This window comes from Muscardinus avellanarius, assembly GCF_963383645.1.
Source record: "Muscardinus avellanarius genome assembly, chromosome: 13".
Lineage (NCBI taxonomy): Eukaryota > Metazoa > Chordata > Mammalia > Rodentia > Gliridae > Muscardinus > Muscardinus avellanarius.
In genome coordinates, this window is record NC_137799.1 from 43,799,001 (window position 1) to 43,817,787 (window position 18,787).

Consider the following 18,787-nt stretch of genomic DNA (forward strand, 5'->3'; position numbering starts at 1 on the left):
AGGGCTTCCCTAAGTAGCTGAGATTGTCTGCAAACTGTGATCTTCTGGTCTCGGCCTCCTGAATGCTGAGATTACAAGCATGTACCATCATGCCCAGCTAAAGCAATTTTTAACCAGGTGTGACAGGCACACTTGCAATCCTAGTACTTTAGAGGTTGAGATATAAGAGAATTGCAGGTTCAAGGCCAACCTCACCAATTTAGTGGGACTCTTGGAAAACTAGCAAGACCTTGCTTCAAAATAAAAGGGGGGGGCGAGGGTATAGATCAGAGGTGGAATGCTCCTGGGCTCAATGCCTAGTAACATACACACTTTAATGCATGTGCACATAAATGAAAAAATTTAAAAATAACTATTGGCCTTAAACATATAGAATTTGTCCTTTCCAGCTCAGTGAAGCTACAGATGTTCAGAATTTTGGTAATGCTTTATTGCAGCCCACAGGCAAAAGTGGTTTCATTTAAGCTCTATAATTTTTAATCCACCACTTTCAGATGGGCTAACTTTCGGAAATCTTATATCCTTAAGGATTTTACAGAACTTGCAGAATTGCCCAACACAGATATTATGATATTTTTCTGACTTGACCTTAATTTCACAAACTCAATAGATAGAAGTTCTGAGTCTTAGTATATAACCTGATCATAGGTCTTAATCTGTTACATTAACCTGTAATAGCATAGATTGTCAGCTTTTGTTTGCAGGAGCTGGTTTGGGATCATGAGTTGGGAATCATAAAATAATCTTTACCATTATTTGTCCTATCTTCTTAGTCGATTTGATTTCAAAATCTGTTCATGTCAATAATAATTTCTTTGTGCCAAAGAAATACATCATATGCTTTTGCTTCCAAGTTTAGGATGGATTGTCTGGATAGAGCATCATGAATGAACTTGCTAAAGTTGTATTTCCAGCTCAAATTATTTTGGCCAAGAAAATGGAATTTGCTGAGAGACTTAGCCAAATTCATATGGACTAGAGTTTTGAGCTTGAATATAATCAATTTTCAAATGGAGTCCAGTGAAATTTAGCCACAATTTTAGAAGATGGAAGACCTTAAATTCAACCAACAGATATACATTACTAGCCCTATAAATAATATTAGATTTTGCAAAAGTTTTAAAATAATATTTGATTCTTTTCCATGGCAAGAATCCAGATAACATTTTATAACAGTTCTATTAAAATTTAATTCCCTATGAAAACTGAAAGGACAATAGTAGCTCTTGTAAGAACAGTTTGTAAATAGTGTGTAGCTATCATACCATATTTATTTAAGGCAAATTACCCAATGGTCATAGAAATTAATATGGCAATTGATTTGCTTTTTTCTTTTTTTGTATAAGATCTTTGAACTGTAAATTAAATGTTTTGTAGCACAAAGTAAACAACAAAATATTTGATTAAATGAGCTTAGAAACATCTAACGACCCAACTGATCCATTAGGGAGCTGTGAAAGGATTGCTGTTCTTAAAGACATATCTACATTATCAAGGCTACAACTATAATACAAACAATGTACTCGGGGGAAAAAAGAGGTCGGAGTTTCTAATCTTTAGCTATTATTTTACAGCAAAAAAAGTCTGTTAAAATATATTGACTGATGCAAGTTGAAATATGAATAATGCCATGGTAGATACTGATAATTAGAAAGAAGAGTTCTGGAGGTTTAATAATAACATATAAATGAATTAATTTAGCAAATAATGCAATACATTAATAGGTTCTCCAAAACTAATATTAATTTACTTACTTTTGCTCAATGCTAGTTTTATGAGAATTAGACTTTTAAAAGATTAGTAAATTTGGTTACTTCATGGTCTTTCTGGTTCTTTGGCTTTTAATTTTAAAATGCTTTTTATAACACCATTTTTGTTGTCTCTGAATCATAATCCTCACCCTCAATTGCTGCTATGGTGTTGGGAAAGAGCAAGTATCTTTCCAATATAGTCACATTTAGAATTTGTCATTGTTGAGAATGTCAAGCCATCTGTATGATACTATCTTTAAGATATCATTAAATGCTTCCATCACCACAGCAGTATAGTTTTTAATTCATTCTGAACTCATTATTTAACTATTGTACTATAATCCTATGGTTTATTTTATACCTTAGCATATGTATATATCCTTTTCAGTCAAAATTTCTGGGAGTTTTGCATTTCTAGTTCATACCCTAGGGGGAGCCAAAAGATAGTTGCTGAGATCCCAGTCCAGTATGCTCCCTGTGGCACTTCTCTGTGCCCCAGAAAAATCACTGAAAAAAATATATTTGCTTTGTCATATAAGTCATATTCGCTTCCGTTTTTGAGCTCAACAAAGCTAGATTCAATGAGCTACTTCTAGAAATCATAATTATAAGTAAGTCTGCAGATATCATAAGTGGATTCTTTAAGGTGATTGTTCTCTCATATATTGAGAAAAGACCTGGTAACTAGTACTACTGAATTTGCATATGTAGACAGCATCAGTCATTTAAAAGAGGCTTTGTGGCACAGATATTTGATTTAATATCCCTGACATTTTTAGGGACTTACCATTTTATTAATTAATTCTTCATGAAGTTTTACTAGAATTTTTAAACATTTATTTGTATTTATGTAAATGTAATTAATGATGCTTATGCTGACACAGCTGACTGAAGATAAGGGGAGCTTATTCCTGACCCAAATTAAATAAATTATATTTTGTTTGGTTTCTGTTTCTGTTACTGATATAGTTCAGAAAATCAGTGATCATATATCTCTTGGTGATGCTGTGCAGAAAAGCAAAGAAAGTAGGTGAAGGAAGGAAAGAAAGCAGACATATAGAGGAGGCAACACCTAGGAGACAGTGTGAGTTCTTATTAGTATTGGAGCTGGAACTCATGCCTGACTTCCACATTTGTGTCATTAGTTTCTGTAACATATTATGATACACTAATGACAACTGTCTACCTTTTCTTTTTCTAAGAATGTCATTAGATTACTTATCCTAATCACTTTACAATGTCAAATAGTATAAAGACACTACCTTCACCCTATACTTTTTGGAGTTGTCCTTTTTTACAATAGGTCAATAGCATTTTTAATAGTATTTAATGTCTATTCTGTAGATATGCAGCTGATCAGAAAAGTGTCATGTACTTATATTCTATAATTAATTCTAAACTTAAATTCATATTCTGGTCCTTCTGAAGATAGTTTCTTTTAGACCTTAGTATGATATGTACTCTATGCAATATTTTTATGTAAAGCAGTCTAAAATTTAAAAAAATCCTTTAAACTCTTAAATAAAACAAATATATGATGTAATGTGGAAAATTTATTGCCAGTACAAAGTCGATTAGGAAATTTATGGAAAAAATGGTCTTGTTTGAACCATGTATATATACCCCCTTTTTTTTTTAACCATTCTTGTTATCCTGACTGTTAACCAAATCCTATAAGAAAAGTTCCCTGAACAATTCAATCCTCCAATGATTTCAGAATAATACACAGGCAATCCCCAGGTGTAAGTGCTGTGGCAAAAGCAATTCTCACAAAGCTCCCTGCTCAGTCACATCGGGTTCTAAAACATTTAGACAAAAGATAATGGATGTTTCATTTTCTATGGGTCAAGTTTGGAGGTCGGCACTATGAAAAACTGTAGGCGGCACATTCGGCAATATTTTTTTCTTTTCTCTTTTAATGTTCAAAAGCAAGTATAGGAGCCACCTACACAACAGACTTTGTTCATAGTTATTTGATTTGGATTCCTGCTGTGAAGAAACACATTGACTAACTGTGTATTGGAGCAGAGAATTTGAGCATGAGCCTGTGGTAAGGCCTGGCCACAGAAATCAACAATGACATAAAGGAGAAACTTCTAGTCACTAGTGCATTAATATGAGTAAGGTGACTTTAACATGAAGTCTGGTATACATGGACTTGTTAAGGTTTATTTTCAGTTATTGTGGTATAAGTAGTTTCTGCGTGCTGACTTCAGTTCACAAATTTTCTGACTTGGTGGAGTGAGACCACTATGACTGTGATGTAAGACCAGTGCACTCTGAGCATAGCTGCCTGAGATATAAGGAGGGAACAGCGGACAGATCCCACCAGCTATGTGCTGTCTGTTGATAACTTTTATCTCATTTTCGCCTTTAAAATTAACCCAGAATAAAAGCAACTTGAAATACACCCTAATGGTCATTATCTCCCATTTATTTTTTATGTATCAACAACTCTGTTGATCTGGTCAACTGTAGGAGTCAATGTGATTTTTTTTCTGTTTTACACACACACACACACACACACACGCACACACACACACATACACACATATGCCACATGCACATATGTCTATTTATAATGTTTAGGAAGAGGTAGATGAAAGTAGTATATGGGCTATACCTCCTTTCATCCCTCTATATGAGTGTGAGGGTTAGTCTGAATTATCAACTTGACCGGATAATGAAACACATAAGATTATTTGACTTTGGGTGTGTTGATGAGATGATTGGGTTATGTACTGGCAGATTAAAGGGAAAGCCATGCCCTGAAAGTAAACAACATGGTTCTATTTTTAATTTTTTTTTTTTTTTTTTTTTTTTTTTTTGGTGGTGGTACTGCGGTTCCTGGAAACCCTTCTACCTCCGGGCTACACTCACAGACCTATTTTATACTTTTTATTTGGAAACAGGGTCTCTCAAGCCAGTGCGGCTGACTTTGAACCTGCTCGATTCTCCTGTCTCCGCCTCCCAAGTGTGGGGATTACAAGTGTGCGCCACCACGACCAGCTAACAACATGGTTCTTATAGGTGCAGTATCTGGATAAAAGAGAAGAAAAGCCCAGTGAATGCATGCATGGCTTTTCCTGAAAACGCATCTACTCTTGTCTGAAACATCGGCCTTCAGCTCTTGGAACTGGACCTCCATCATTGTTTCCCTGAAGAGATAATGGGCCTTTCCATCTTAGACTGGTACTGAGTTAGTGGTTGTTCTGATTCTGAGACTCCAGCTCTTGGACAGCTCGATCAGCTGCTGGTTTCTCCGTCATTCCATGTGCAGTCAGGAACTTGGGACTATAATGCTTTGGACTCTAAACAGATTTGGTAAATGCCCTTTTACCATATATGTATCGTATGAGTTCTGTTACTCTAACAGTAAACCCTGAGCAATAAATGGGTAAGAGTAGTCAGTCCTTAGATACATTTGGGGTCCTCAGATGCACAACTTAGAAGAGTCTAGGCCATTAGATTTTGATCACAGGGTCAAATTATTCAATAGTCAAATGATGTCCAGGTAATAGATACTTCTTCCTTCCAGTAATTATAATCAGAAAGTCCCCAGAGTGGCCTCAAAAGTAAAGATTACAATATTGTAAAGCCCTTCCTTTCCAGGTTAATGAAGAAGTTAATTTCTTCTTCCCATTTTCCCTTCCTCTCTACTTCCCTCCTTTCTCTCTCATTTTTCCAAAGAATGACCCACAAAAATGTCAAATAAGTGCTAAGTAATAACATAGTTAATATTTTTGAGTACTTAGCATCATGCATGTTTTAGATATTAACTTGATTAGTTAGTATTACTTCCAATAAGCTGATTAAGTTACTATAGAATAGATCCTTTACCAAGGTCTCAGAAATAGAAGTTGCTAGAGTAAGATTTTGATCCAGTGACTTATATAATCTCAGAGAATGAACGGCTACTACCAAAATTTTACTCAAGATGTCTAGTTTCAAGATATAAACTCCTAGCCAGGTGTGGTGGCACACGCTTGTAATCCCAGCATTCGGAAGGCTGAGGCAGGAGGATTATGGTTTGAGGACAGCCTCAGTTACTTAGTGAGCTCCTTTGCAACTCAGTGAGACCCTGTTTCAAAATAAAGAATATAAAATAGGGTCAGGGGTGTATTTCAGAGATAGAATGCTCCTGGGCTGCATCTCTAGTAACACACACACACACACACACACACACACACACACACACACACAAGATAAAGGCTCCTAATCAGAATTTGATGCTCTCTTCAAATACATATATTATTAAACACCAACATTTTCAGGCAGGATGTTTTATTCCTATTTTACATATAAGAAAACTTGAATCCTAAGAGATGATGTAATTTCCCTTTGTTGCTAAGTGAGTAAATGGTGCGATTGTAGTTTAAACCCAAGCCTATCTGACTCCAAAGGAAAAAAAATAGTGCTATGTAACTGCTAGTAAGGTGATGATATGAAATATCTATGTTTGTTAATTATTATGATAGTGTTAGATTTTTTTCTAACTGCTTCTCTTTCCTTCTGAGGCATTCATGTGATAATGCAATGAGGAGTCAGAAAAGTATAGTGATAAATCCCTGCTTATACAAAAATTCCACATACCTTGAGTTTTAAAATAACCATTTTAACCACAGTATTAATAATTTCTTGAAAGACTCTGTTGTAGGAGGCTAGGTCTCTGGAGACAAGAAATAAGGGTTGGAGTTGGAGAGCAGGTTACTTTATTTACCAATGTGGCTCAGTGAGCAAAACTTCAGGCCTGAGCCCCAAGCTCAGGACTTATAAGTTTTTTTATTTTTTAATGCATTAGGTCATTTAATTTTAGAGGAGAAGGGCAAATGTGAGACTTGTTTTACCTAGAATAGCAGAACAGCAGTTAGTCTGTGCATGGTTTCTCTCTTTATCTCTCAGACTACCTAGGAAGGCTGGCTCTGCTAGTTATTTTTAAGGGGGCCTGTGACAAAATCATTATTTTCTATCTTGTTCCTAGGTTTTTAGCCAAGAGTACCTTCAAGGATCTACCCAGACTCCTGCCTCATCTTTAAGGAAATGGCAATATAGAAAAAATTAAAGAAAATTTATCCCACTTAATATTATGGTACAACATTAAAAAACATAGATTGAAGTTTAATGATACTAAAACAAATACAAGTATATAGATCAATGTGAAAAAAGAATAATGTAGGAATAAAAGAGAGAAAACCATTATACATGGTACTTTTGTAACTAAAAGAGGTACATTTTAATGAAACTCATACAACATAATAAGTGCTATAAAAACATAGTTCATAAGAATAAATTTAGCTAATAGAAATATTAAAAGGTTCTAAACTTTACTCATAATTAAATAAATACAAAACAAATTACAGGAACTCACAGAGATGGGCGTGTATTTACATGTATCCTAGCAACAGGAAGGGTTTGAGCAAACATACAGACATTTTCATATAGTGATGATTGGAATGTGGATTGTTACAATTATTTATAAAAGGCAATTATGATACATTTTATAAATTTTAAAATTTGTATTTTCTTTGGTAAAATTTTATTTCTAGAAATTTTAATACTTACATACATTTCACATGTATACGAAGAAAGATGTAAAAAGTTGTTATCTGTAGCACTTGGTAGAGTTTATGAAAAAAATAAAAGCAATATATAGGTGAAGTAATGTACAATGAATTAAGATACATTCAATGTAATATTAGTTACGTGTGTGTGTGTGTGTGTGTGTGTGTGTGTGTGTGGTTGGGAATTAAAACTAGGGGCATTCTAAATCTGTGCTAAACTTCTAGGCCTATGTCATTTTCTTTTTAATTTTGAAACAAGGTCTTGCTAAATTTCTGAGAGCTTTGCTAAGTTGCTGAGGCTGGCTTCAAACCTGTGATTGAACCTGTTTCAGTCTCCCAAGTTCTGGGATTACAGATGTGTGCCACAACGCCTGTCTGTTAGTTATACTTTATAAAGAAAATGTAATGTGCTTATATATAAAAATTTATATACATAATTCTTTACACATAATTGTTTACTCAATTATATAATCAAAACACCTAGAAAAACATATTATTTTTAAGTCAGGTGTGGTGGTACACACCTGTAAATCCAGTACTTGGGAGGCTGAGGTAGGAGGATCACTGTTTCAAGGAGACTATCAGCAATTTAGTGAAAATTTGTTTTAAAATTTAAAAAGGGGTAGAGTATAGCTGAGAGGTAGAATGCCCTTGGGTTCAATACCCCTCACTCAAAATAAAAAAGCACAGTTTTACTTATTTGTGGTACTGGGGACTGAACCTCCAGGCATATTCTATCCCCAAACTATACACCCAGCCTTAAAAAAAAAAAAAAAAAAAAAAAAAAAAAAAAAAAAAACCGGGCATGGTGGCACACGCTTGTAATCCCAGCATTTGGGAAGGATTATGGCTTGAGGACAGCCTCAGCTACTTAGTGAGGCCCTTTGCAACTCAGCGAGACTCTGTTTCAAAACAAAGAATAAAAAAATAAGGCTGGGGATGAATCTCAGAGGTAAAATGTCCCTGGGTTCCATCCCTAGTACTGAAAGACTCTTACCTCTTGCTAAGTTGCTACAGCTGTCCTCGAGCATGTGATTCTCCTGTCTCAGCCTCCAAAGACCTGAGATTACAGACCTGTGCCACCAATCCTTGCTCTTTTTCTCTTTTTTCTCTTTAAATTAATCAGATAGAAAGACATTTGTTACATTACTTTCATACCTCTGTGTGAGAAAAGAGAAGAAAGGGGATTTAAATTTAAATAACTTGTGAGAGTATAGGGGGTTGTTGCTTTGTTTCCCATTAATTTTTAGAGGCATTCTCTCATTAATATTTGGTGAATTCATCACAACAAAATTGTCAACCCGATGAATAGACAGAACTGGAACTAAATTCTTCAGTTTCCTTCAGATCTCTGAAGCACACAAAGCATCAGAAGCGTCATATTTATTTGTTGCATGTAGGGACTCTGGCGTTCCCAGGCAAGAGTTCATGAATGACATTGCTGGCACAAGAGTGAAGTGATTCTGATCTAAATGGTTATAAGAATGAAGAATCAGATAGGGATGGAATGGGGGCCTAGGTGTGTCTCAGAAGAATGTGAAGCTCTGAGGAAAGCTGAGGGAGCCAGCAGTATCAACAACCACTTGCCCCAAGAGGTCTGAGAAAATAAAACTGGAGCTGACCAGGACAGCCTTAACTTTTCTTCCATTCTGATTAAACTTTTGACACATTGCTTCTCAACTACAGCTTTTAGCTCTCCCTTTTCTTAAGGTATTTCCTTTAGAAAATATGCAGTTTTTCACTCTTTCTCTGCCTCTTGGAAATACACGCATTTTCCTAGTCACTAGCAGTTTATTATCCACAGATGTTTTTCTTGGTGACCAGAAAACTATCTCTTTGGCATCCAGTTATCCAAAAAGATATCACTCCTGTCTCCAAGTGGTTGTGATAGTAGAAGCCTAACTAGGATGAAGGCTAATTAGCAGACAAGGATAGCCCAGTCACAGGGACCAAACTCACCCTAATGTCCCCTAGTATTTTCCTACTCATCTACTCCAGTGAACAAAAAAACATGTCTTTTGAGTGACATGAGTTCAATATTCTCCCTTATTGCCACAGTTTCAACCTCTATTGTAATTGTCTTAAACATGTCTTCCTTGCCTATTTAACTTCTACCAGAAGCTGGGTGTGGTGGTGCACACCTGGAAGGTTGAAATAGAAGGCTCACAGGTTCTCAAGCCTCAGCAATTTAGTGAGGCCCTCGGAAACTTAGCAAGAACCTGTTTCAAAATTACAAAATGAAAAGAGCTGGCAGTGTATCTCAAAGTCTAATAAAATAGCCAGGCGTGGTGGGTGGCACACACTTGTAATCCCTGCTCTTGGGAGGCGAAGACAGGAGGATCGCGCAGGTTCGAAGCCAGTCGCACTGGCTTAAGAGACCCTGTTTCCAAATAAAAAAGTATAAAAATAGGTCTGGGAGTGTAGGCTGGAGGTAGTAGGGTTTCCAGGAACCCCAGTACCACCAAAAAAAATTATAATAAAATAATAATAACTTCCACCACTGTATTTGAGAGGTCACCAATTGCAAATCTTAGCCCAAGATTACCAAGTTTTGAGTGGCCTTCTCTCATAGAAAACAAGAATAGACACCAGAAAAACTGAAGAGTGTGTGGGCCTGTACAAATGAAAATGGCACTCTCTTTCTGAACATTACTTTTCATTACTCATACACAAGTATTCCAAGTTGAATGAAGAAATATGAACAACTGACTCTTCTCTCTTCTCCAAAGCATAGAAGTTAGCAAAAACAATTTTATTTTGTTTTATTGGAATGAATTATTGAATTGATTTTAAGCCATTTCTTCACTTACCTTCATTTCAGTGACAATGTATTTGTATGTAGATTTTCGATTTGAAAAACAGAATAGAAAGTATAAAAGTAATATAAGATGTATGTATAAATTTGAAAAGCATTGATTAAAATAATTTTAACATTTAAAGTAAAATGCAACATTAAAATTTCTAATTTCTTTTTATAAAAACAAATTTATGATTGTACTTTATGGTTAATTTTGTATGAATAATTAGCTTTAAGTATTGAAATGATGAACATGTTTATTGATTAATAAAAAGGGGTGTTGCCTTTATATACCTCATAGAACACTTATAATAATGATTTTCTCATAGCTGTACTGAAAACTAATGGCTGTGCAATAAAGTTAATAGATCATGTTATTACTATTCTTTTTATTATTGACAATTTTACTAGATCTTTTACAATTTTATTGCTAAACAATTCCTCACAAGCTTAACTTAACCTAGAGATTCAAATTAGAAAATGGTAGACAGTTTCTTTTATCATTTAAATTTTTTAGTTATTGAGTTATAGATCCTTTTGGTTTGAGTAAGAGAAACTCTCTAAAGCATATGATGTACTTAAACATATCAAAGTCAATCACTAAGCCAAGCATGTGAAGGAGGAATGGGGAGGGAATGGGGTGGGGATCGGGTATGGGTTAACTGGATGATGTGTGCATGCATCTCTCCACAAGTCTTTTATCCCATTAAGATGTATGACTAAACTGCACCAATAAAAACTTAAAAAAATAAATAAAATAGTTGATGACACTTTATTTATTTTTTGTTTTTTTTTTGTATTTTTTTCTCTTGAAAGATGTAAGTACTCTCTAGCTTTTCTAGAATTAACTATTGGTAAAGGAAAAAATATTCTTCAAATGCTTAAACCCCCAAAGATGTATGTGTTTATTATCGGTGGATTTATTCCATATAAGTATCAATAAAAACATTTGTAAATAAGCTAGGATGTGTTTGCCATGGTATAAAATGATACCATAGTCAATATGCCAACTTTCTTATGTCTATAGCATGGGGCTTTATTGCCTGTCTTGGGAATTTAGTGCAAATACACTTTGGTTGTCAGTTGAAATTGCAATTCACTTTCTTTCATATAGAAACAACTTTAAAATGAGATTTGAAATAGTTTAATTGGTGCATTGTAATTATACATCATAGTGAGGTTCAAATTCATACAATCAAATATGCATACAGGTATTGATATATTTCCCTTCACACATCATCCTTGTAAATTATACTGAGATTGGTAGTGATGTCTTCATGCATGGGCATAGCATAATTTGAAGTTACTTTTTATAGTAGTCTAGATTTTGGCCGTTCAAAAAGGTGTTAGTGATTAATTTATTGTCGTTTTAATCCATATATATTATAAGTAAGCTTGTCGATATAATAGCAATTTCTAAAAAAGGGATTTCTAAAAAGGCTTCTGAGAAGGCTGTGTATTCTCAGTGATTTTGATAATATGTTGACTATAATATTGAATTGTGAAGACTTCTTAACAATGTTGATTTTCTAATTCATTAATATAGTATATTCTTCTTTTAATTTAAGCCATTTTCAACTTCTACCAGTAATATTCTGAAGTGTTCAATGTAGAAGTTTTACAACTATTTTTGTTAAATTTGTTTCTAAATGGTTTATTATTTTCAGTGTGAATTTGAAATTTTAGACACGTTCATTTTTCATATTTAGGTTGACAGTTCAATATGTTAACTTTGTGCCTTGAAACCTTGGTGATCTAATTTATTTGTTTTAGTAACTGTGAGTCTTAAGATATGGGTACAAGCAAATATATGTGAATTACGTGGGATTTTTAAAAGAGAACAGGTTTGATGTGAGTATAGACAGATTTACATATTTTTTTCTCAAATAGTATGCCTTTAAGATAGTTTTATTTTATTTTTTCTTTAATAGCTAGAACAATTAGTGCATTATTGAATAGATAGAGACTTTAAAAGAACACCTGTCTTAGAAGCAAGGATGTAGTGTATGGGTAAGTAGAGAATGCACAGGAAATTTACTTATTTAATCATATTTATTGTGTTGAACTTTTTTTTTTTTTTGGTGGTACTGGGGTTCCTGGAAGCCCTTCTACCTCTGGGCTACACTCCCAGACCTATTTTTTTTACATTTTTATTTGGAAACAGGGTCCCCTAAGCCAGTGTGCGCGGCTGGCTTCGAACCTGCGGGATCCTCCTGTCTCTGCCTCCCAAGCACGGGGATTACAAGCGTGCGCCACCACGCCCGGCATGTGTTGAACTTTTTAAGAAAGAAAAAGTATTACTGTGGATATAAATAAATGAATCTTACTTCTTATGAATCTATTTGTAAATGTTCCTAGTTCTAAACTAGGCATGGTGCCACACACACACACACACACACACACACACACACACACACACACACCTAATCCCAATACTTGAGAGGCTGAGACAGGAGGATCAAAGGTTTGAGTCCAGTTTCAGCGTAGGCAACCCATTAAGACCCCATTTTTTAAAACAAAGAAATAAAATGGGTTTAGAGATGTGGCCAGAAGGTGTAACACCCCTGGATGCAATCCCCAGTATCAAAAACCACAACAAAATAAATAGTTTTGATTATATTGCAGTGGGTCTGTCTGTACAATCTTTAAAAAAATTAGGAATGATTCTTAGAATTAACTCCTGATAAACAATGTTAGGGATGGACTTATAGGACTTATAGGACTTATTCTGTTATAGGGATTAATTTGTAGAAATTAATCTACTATAACAGAAATAAATATCTTGAAATTTTGTGGTACTAACAAAACATTGAAATAAAAATAAATGACATTATCATGCTTTCATTTTAATCCAAATTGAGTTTGAAACAAAAGTCTTTTTATGAGTTCTTCAATAGATGCTAAGAAACTTCCAAGAGATACATATTAGTAAAACCACTCTTGTGTTTTTAGATTTCTAATCACATGAAGTAGATGGGTAATAATGGATTAAGCAGGAGTAGGGAGAAGGCTTTGTATTCTCAGTGAAGTCATTCCACCTCTCTCTGATGCTTAAGAACAAGGATGGGGATGTTCAGCTCTGCTGCTTGCACAGCTTGGTGCTGGCACAGTCAGTAGAAAGGAGACATGAGAGGTTGGTAATGATGTTCGTGCCAGCATGCAGAGCAGCATCCAAGACAACAGGGTGGAAATTACTAGTCACATTTGATTGCCACCTGTATACTCATAACCTCTGAGGTTAATTTTGGAAAATCTTGACAAAAAATAACAACATGAAGGAAAAGCTTTCTCTAAATGATTTTTGGAACAAAGACTTAATTGAAGGGTTTTTCATCCATGATTATTCTCCTTCATGGCATATATTCTTTGTGTTTTTAGAATAATTTCTTACTCATACTCCTGGATAAAACCTATAGCAGAATGATATTAATAAAAACAATAATAACTGAAAGTCTGTAATCATTTAGAGAACAATATCAAGCTTTCAAATCATAGACTTCAGTGACTAATGGGGAACAGATGTCTAGCTGGGCAAAAGAAATAAATGTGTATTCCAGATTTTATTTTGGCTTCTTTTTCAAAGGTAAGTGTTCTTCTGCAATTGAGTTGAAAAGGACTAAGTGAATCAAGCAAATTGACTGTTAGGAAGAGAAAATAATTTCACAGTGATCCCTCTGTGATCCTCTACAAAGGTAACTTAGAAGACTGTAATCCAATTGACAGCACCCAACATAAACACTTTTCCCAGTTACATCAACCAGTTGACAAGAAAGCAGGAAATACCTTTTACTTAGCCAGGACAGTATCCAAACCATTCCTTGAAGATAGATGCTAGAGTTTTGGTTTTAACAAATCAAGACAATGAGGATAAGAGGGCTAAAACAGTACAACATTGTATAAGTAGTGAGAGCAAAGAAATAAATAGGGTAAGGCAAGAAGGAAGAGAGATGAAAAAGAAGTGCAAATAAAGTAATTATAGCCATGTTACACACACATTTTTAGTTACATTTTACATTTTTTTCACAATAATATCATATGCCATTGCAGGAAATCTGATTTTCTCTATAAAATTAACAAACAGATAACGTATGCAACCTTTCAACAGAACATCTAGTGCATTATTCACATGAGAGTCAACAAACATAAAATGATAGTTCTGCTGAGGCAAATAAAATAAAAGATGAGATACTTCCTTTGTTTGAATTTACAACTGTCCTAATTTTTTATAGAAATATTCCATTTTCTTATCTTGGACGATGTTTTCTTTTTGAATAGCTTCAGTTTTACACACCCAGAAATTTGATTTTAGGATTTTAAGATGCTATTTCTAGCATAATAACCACATACATGCATAAGGTTGACAAGTTCTATTGGCCTAGTTTTTTTTTTTCTTCTCAGTCTAGGAACTTCATTTCAAGATGAGACTGTCAGGAAGCATCAGACTAGTAGGTTCAATAAAGGTTGATTTATTGACTACATTGGCCAGATTCTGGCAACTAAAATAAATGAAATTTGCCTATATTGAATGCTAAATAGTAGTCTGCTATGTGCCAGATAAATATAATTTGAAAACAAGTATGGGCAATTGAATTAGAAAACTTCTTTTAAAGGAGCATGTTCAGAAAGTAAGTAATATATTGGGGTAAAATTGAATAGTTTACAAAATCTAGGGCTTTTTTTCTTAATAAATAGTCATGCTGATTGACTATTTTCTCACTTAGTATCTATATGATGGGATTGATTGGTTACAACTTTTATCAATAATTTCTCAATGAATCTTTCATGATTACATAATTACCCAAATTTTACATTCTGATTTTTCTCTATTAAACTGTAATGTATATAAGGACAAACTAGCTCATTATAGTTGGATGGGAAAAAAAGACTTCATAAGAATTAGGATTCCTGAGATATGCTGTCAACTTGAATGTTCATCAGTTTTGAGAACTTAGATGTTATGCTTCTTCTTTCAGTTGAAAAAATAAATGCCATTTACTACAAGTATTTATGTTTGGGATTACCATTTAGACTGCTTGTGAATAATGGTAGCAGTGTTAAATTTTTTTTCAAAGAATACATTTATAGTTCTAAATTCATTGAGAATCCAAAGGTCTTTTATTTGTGTTATATCTATTATTATGTATTGGAATTAATAATAAAACTGAGATTTGAAAATACATAGTTATTTTATTTATCTACTTTTCTCTGCAGATATTTATTTTATCTTGCAAAGTACAGAAAAGGTTAAAGAGGACTGGGTTTGTCAATAACTCTCCTTACTGGAGAAAATGAAGAGAAACTGGGGAAAAGCAAGTGTTGCAAGAAAGGTTAAGACAGACAGCATGGAATTACATAGCTTTTTGAAGATTTTATCTATTTGCTTCTGTATCTATATATTCTTCTGGGCAGATCCTGATCCTCCTTCAGTGGGTTTGTCTCCATGATTCTCTGCAGCATCAGGAGGTGGTCCACTGAGGTAACATCCATCATGCCATTGTTCTTGGGGTGTCAGTCAACATTGCCTTTAGCCCACCTTCCCTGATGATGGTTCAGACTGGTGTGATACCCAATGAGTTCTCCAGTCTTACAGATGGTGCTTTTATTTTCAATATCATCTGCTAATTTTTATCATTGGATAATGGAGCCAATTCTTTGGGACCTTGTCACTCAATGGCTCATATTTTCCTATGGCCAAGCATTGCATAGTATCTTTCTTGGCCTACTCCTTATACTCAATGTCAGATATATCAAGCATCTCCTTACCAATTTGAGCACCCAGCTAGCCTGGAAAGAAAGAACTTTTTAAGCTTGCTTTTTTTTCATCCTCAAGTCATGGGCCACTGCCATCAGAAAGTGCTCAATGGTCTGAACTCAGAGACACAGTTTGTCTTTGAAAATATCCTACACATTGCAGCACTGCCTGTAAATCAACCTGGATCACAGGGTATGCCAGATTCTGCGCATGAGGGCAGTTGCTCACTTCTGAGTTCATTCCTGGGACTATACCTAGAGAATCTAGCATTCTGAGCACTTATCAATAATTAAAGTTATTATTAACTCGTAACCTCAGGAATGGCTTTTGCACCATACCCATGGCTGTGCGTCAGGCTATTGATTAGAAACTCTTTCCAACACTGGGAAAGCCTAGGAGAATGAATACTTATGAATGTACACTTCACCAAGGCAGCAGTAGTTTCCTGGATCTAAAATTTTCAGCTCCAAACTGGGCTTTACTTTTCAGCAGCAATGCAAGGGTCATAGGAGGAACTCTAAATGAAGGAGATACTGTAGATGAGCAAAATAGGGGACCTGAGGGGAATGAGAGGGGTAAGAGGGAAATTCCCAAATGTACATGATGTACATTAACATATCAAAGTCAATCACTATGCTAAAAAGAGGAGGGAGGGAGGAGGGAATGGGGTGGGAATTGGGTAAGGATTAATTAGGTGATGTGTGCATGTAAGCTTCTACCATCTTGTACGCCATTAAGATGCAGGACTACAATGCATCAATTTAAAAAATTTTGAATAAAAACAAAAAACAAAAATATATAGCTACATAAATATAGTATATTTTCCTTGTAGTACTGAAAAATACTACTAAAATAAAATCATAACAAAAGGTTAAAAATTAAAATAATTATCAATTTTACTTTTATCCAATGGAAAGCGCTCTGGGTTATAGCTCTATATGCTCTCCTGAACAGAGTAGTAGAGATAAATTTGTTTACCAAAAATTCAAGAAAATAATTCTAGATGGGGTAGTTTTATATCCTTAATTAAGAAGAAAATATAAGAAGAAAACAAAATATGCAAGTTTAAGAACAAAGCATAAGATTCAGTGATAAAGCAGAACTTGACATTTCAGTTAGAAGTCAATGATAATTTCAACTGAAGAGGCCAAAAAAAAAAAAAATGCTAGTCAAGGCATGGGACCTCTTGAAGGATTTTGGAGGGTGGCTTATTATTATTATTATTATTATTATTATTATTATTATTATTATTATTATTGTCATTAGTTATTTTCATGGTACTGGGGTTCCTGGAAGCCCTTCTACCTCTGGGCTACAGTCCCAGACCTATTTTATACTTTTTAATATTTGGAAACAGGGTCTCTTAAGCCAGCGCGGCTGGTTTTGAACCTGCGTGATCCTCCTGTTTCTGCCTCCCAAGCACGGGGATTACTAGCATGCACCACCACTCCCGGCGAGGGAGGCTTATTTTAAGGCAGTGGGCATGGAAGCTTTGCTAGGAGATTAAAACTCTGGAAAGCTTTCAAATATTACTAGCAAAGAAGCAAAGACCCTCTGTATTAACAATTGGGTAGATTAGTGAGATTAAAGAAATAAATTAACAAACATTTAAAATTTTATTTTATTTATTTATTTATTTTTTGTTTTTTTTTAATTTTTTTATTGGTGCACTGTATTCATACATCATAGTAGGATACATACTTTTGTAGACATACATGCACACTTTTCCCAGTCAGCCCCCGCCCAATCCCCACCCCATTCTCTCCCTATCCCTCCCTCCCATGCTTGGCTTAGTAGTTGACATCTAGTATTATGGCAATTTATCTAAAATTAAAAATGATAATCTCACATAACAGTTTCATTTGTCTGATACCAAGCTTTTGATGACTTAAAGATAACATTTCAATATTTCTTTTTGCTTTCTTTCTTAACAGAGAATATTTTTTTCTATTTTTTTTAGTTGAAACTATCATATATTTATATATATATTTTTCAGAAAAAAATCTATCCTAATATGGAATATGGAGTCTAGGTACCCAAAACGATCTTGAAAAGGAACAAAGCTAGAAGATATATATTTTCTGATTTCAAACCATATAAAGCTACAATAATTGAAACAGTGTAGTACTATTCTAAAGGCAGATATATAAACCATTGGAGTTAAATAAAAGCCTAGAGCTAAATTCTTCCCTATACTGTCAAGTTATTTTTGACATGGTTTCCACGAACATTTGGTGGTGAAAATGATAATCTTTTAACTAAATATTGTTAAAAAATAATAATTACATGGAAAAGAATAAAATTGGACCCTTACCTAATCCCATATACAAATATTAACTCAAAATAGATAATAGACCTAAATATAAATCTTAAGACTATAAACTTTTAGGAGAAAATCTGGGTCATAAAACCTCACAACATTGAAATTGGCAGTGATTTCTTGGTTATGATTTCAATGGCACAGGCAACAGAGGAGTATACAGACTCCCTAAAAAATAAAAAAAAAATTGTATATCCAAAGACAATGTAAACAGAGTTAACAGTTACTAATAGAATGGGATAAAATATTTCCAATTGCTATATCTGAAGGTATATTAATATTCCAACTAGAAATCCTAAAAATTAACAACAATAAAGGCAAACAATACCCTTTAGAGATAGGTAAAAGACTAACATAAATAATGAATCTCCACAGATAACCAATCTTAATTGTCTGTTGGATGGAAACTCTTGTTTCTCTGGTTCTGGTGTGTGTTACCTATTTCTTCTTTGTAGTTAATCTCTTTGAGTATTTTCTCTAGTGCTGATATTGTTTTTACATTTTTGAAAGCAAGCAAACTAATGATTACATTTAACAACAACACTACTTTTAATATAAAATATAATTAATGGCAATTGGCATGCTACTATCAGTAAAAGAAATCAG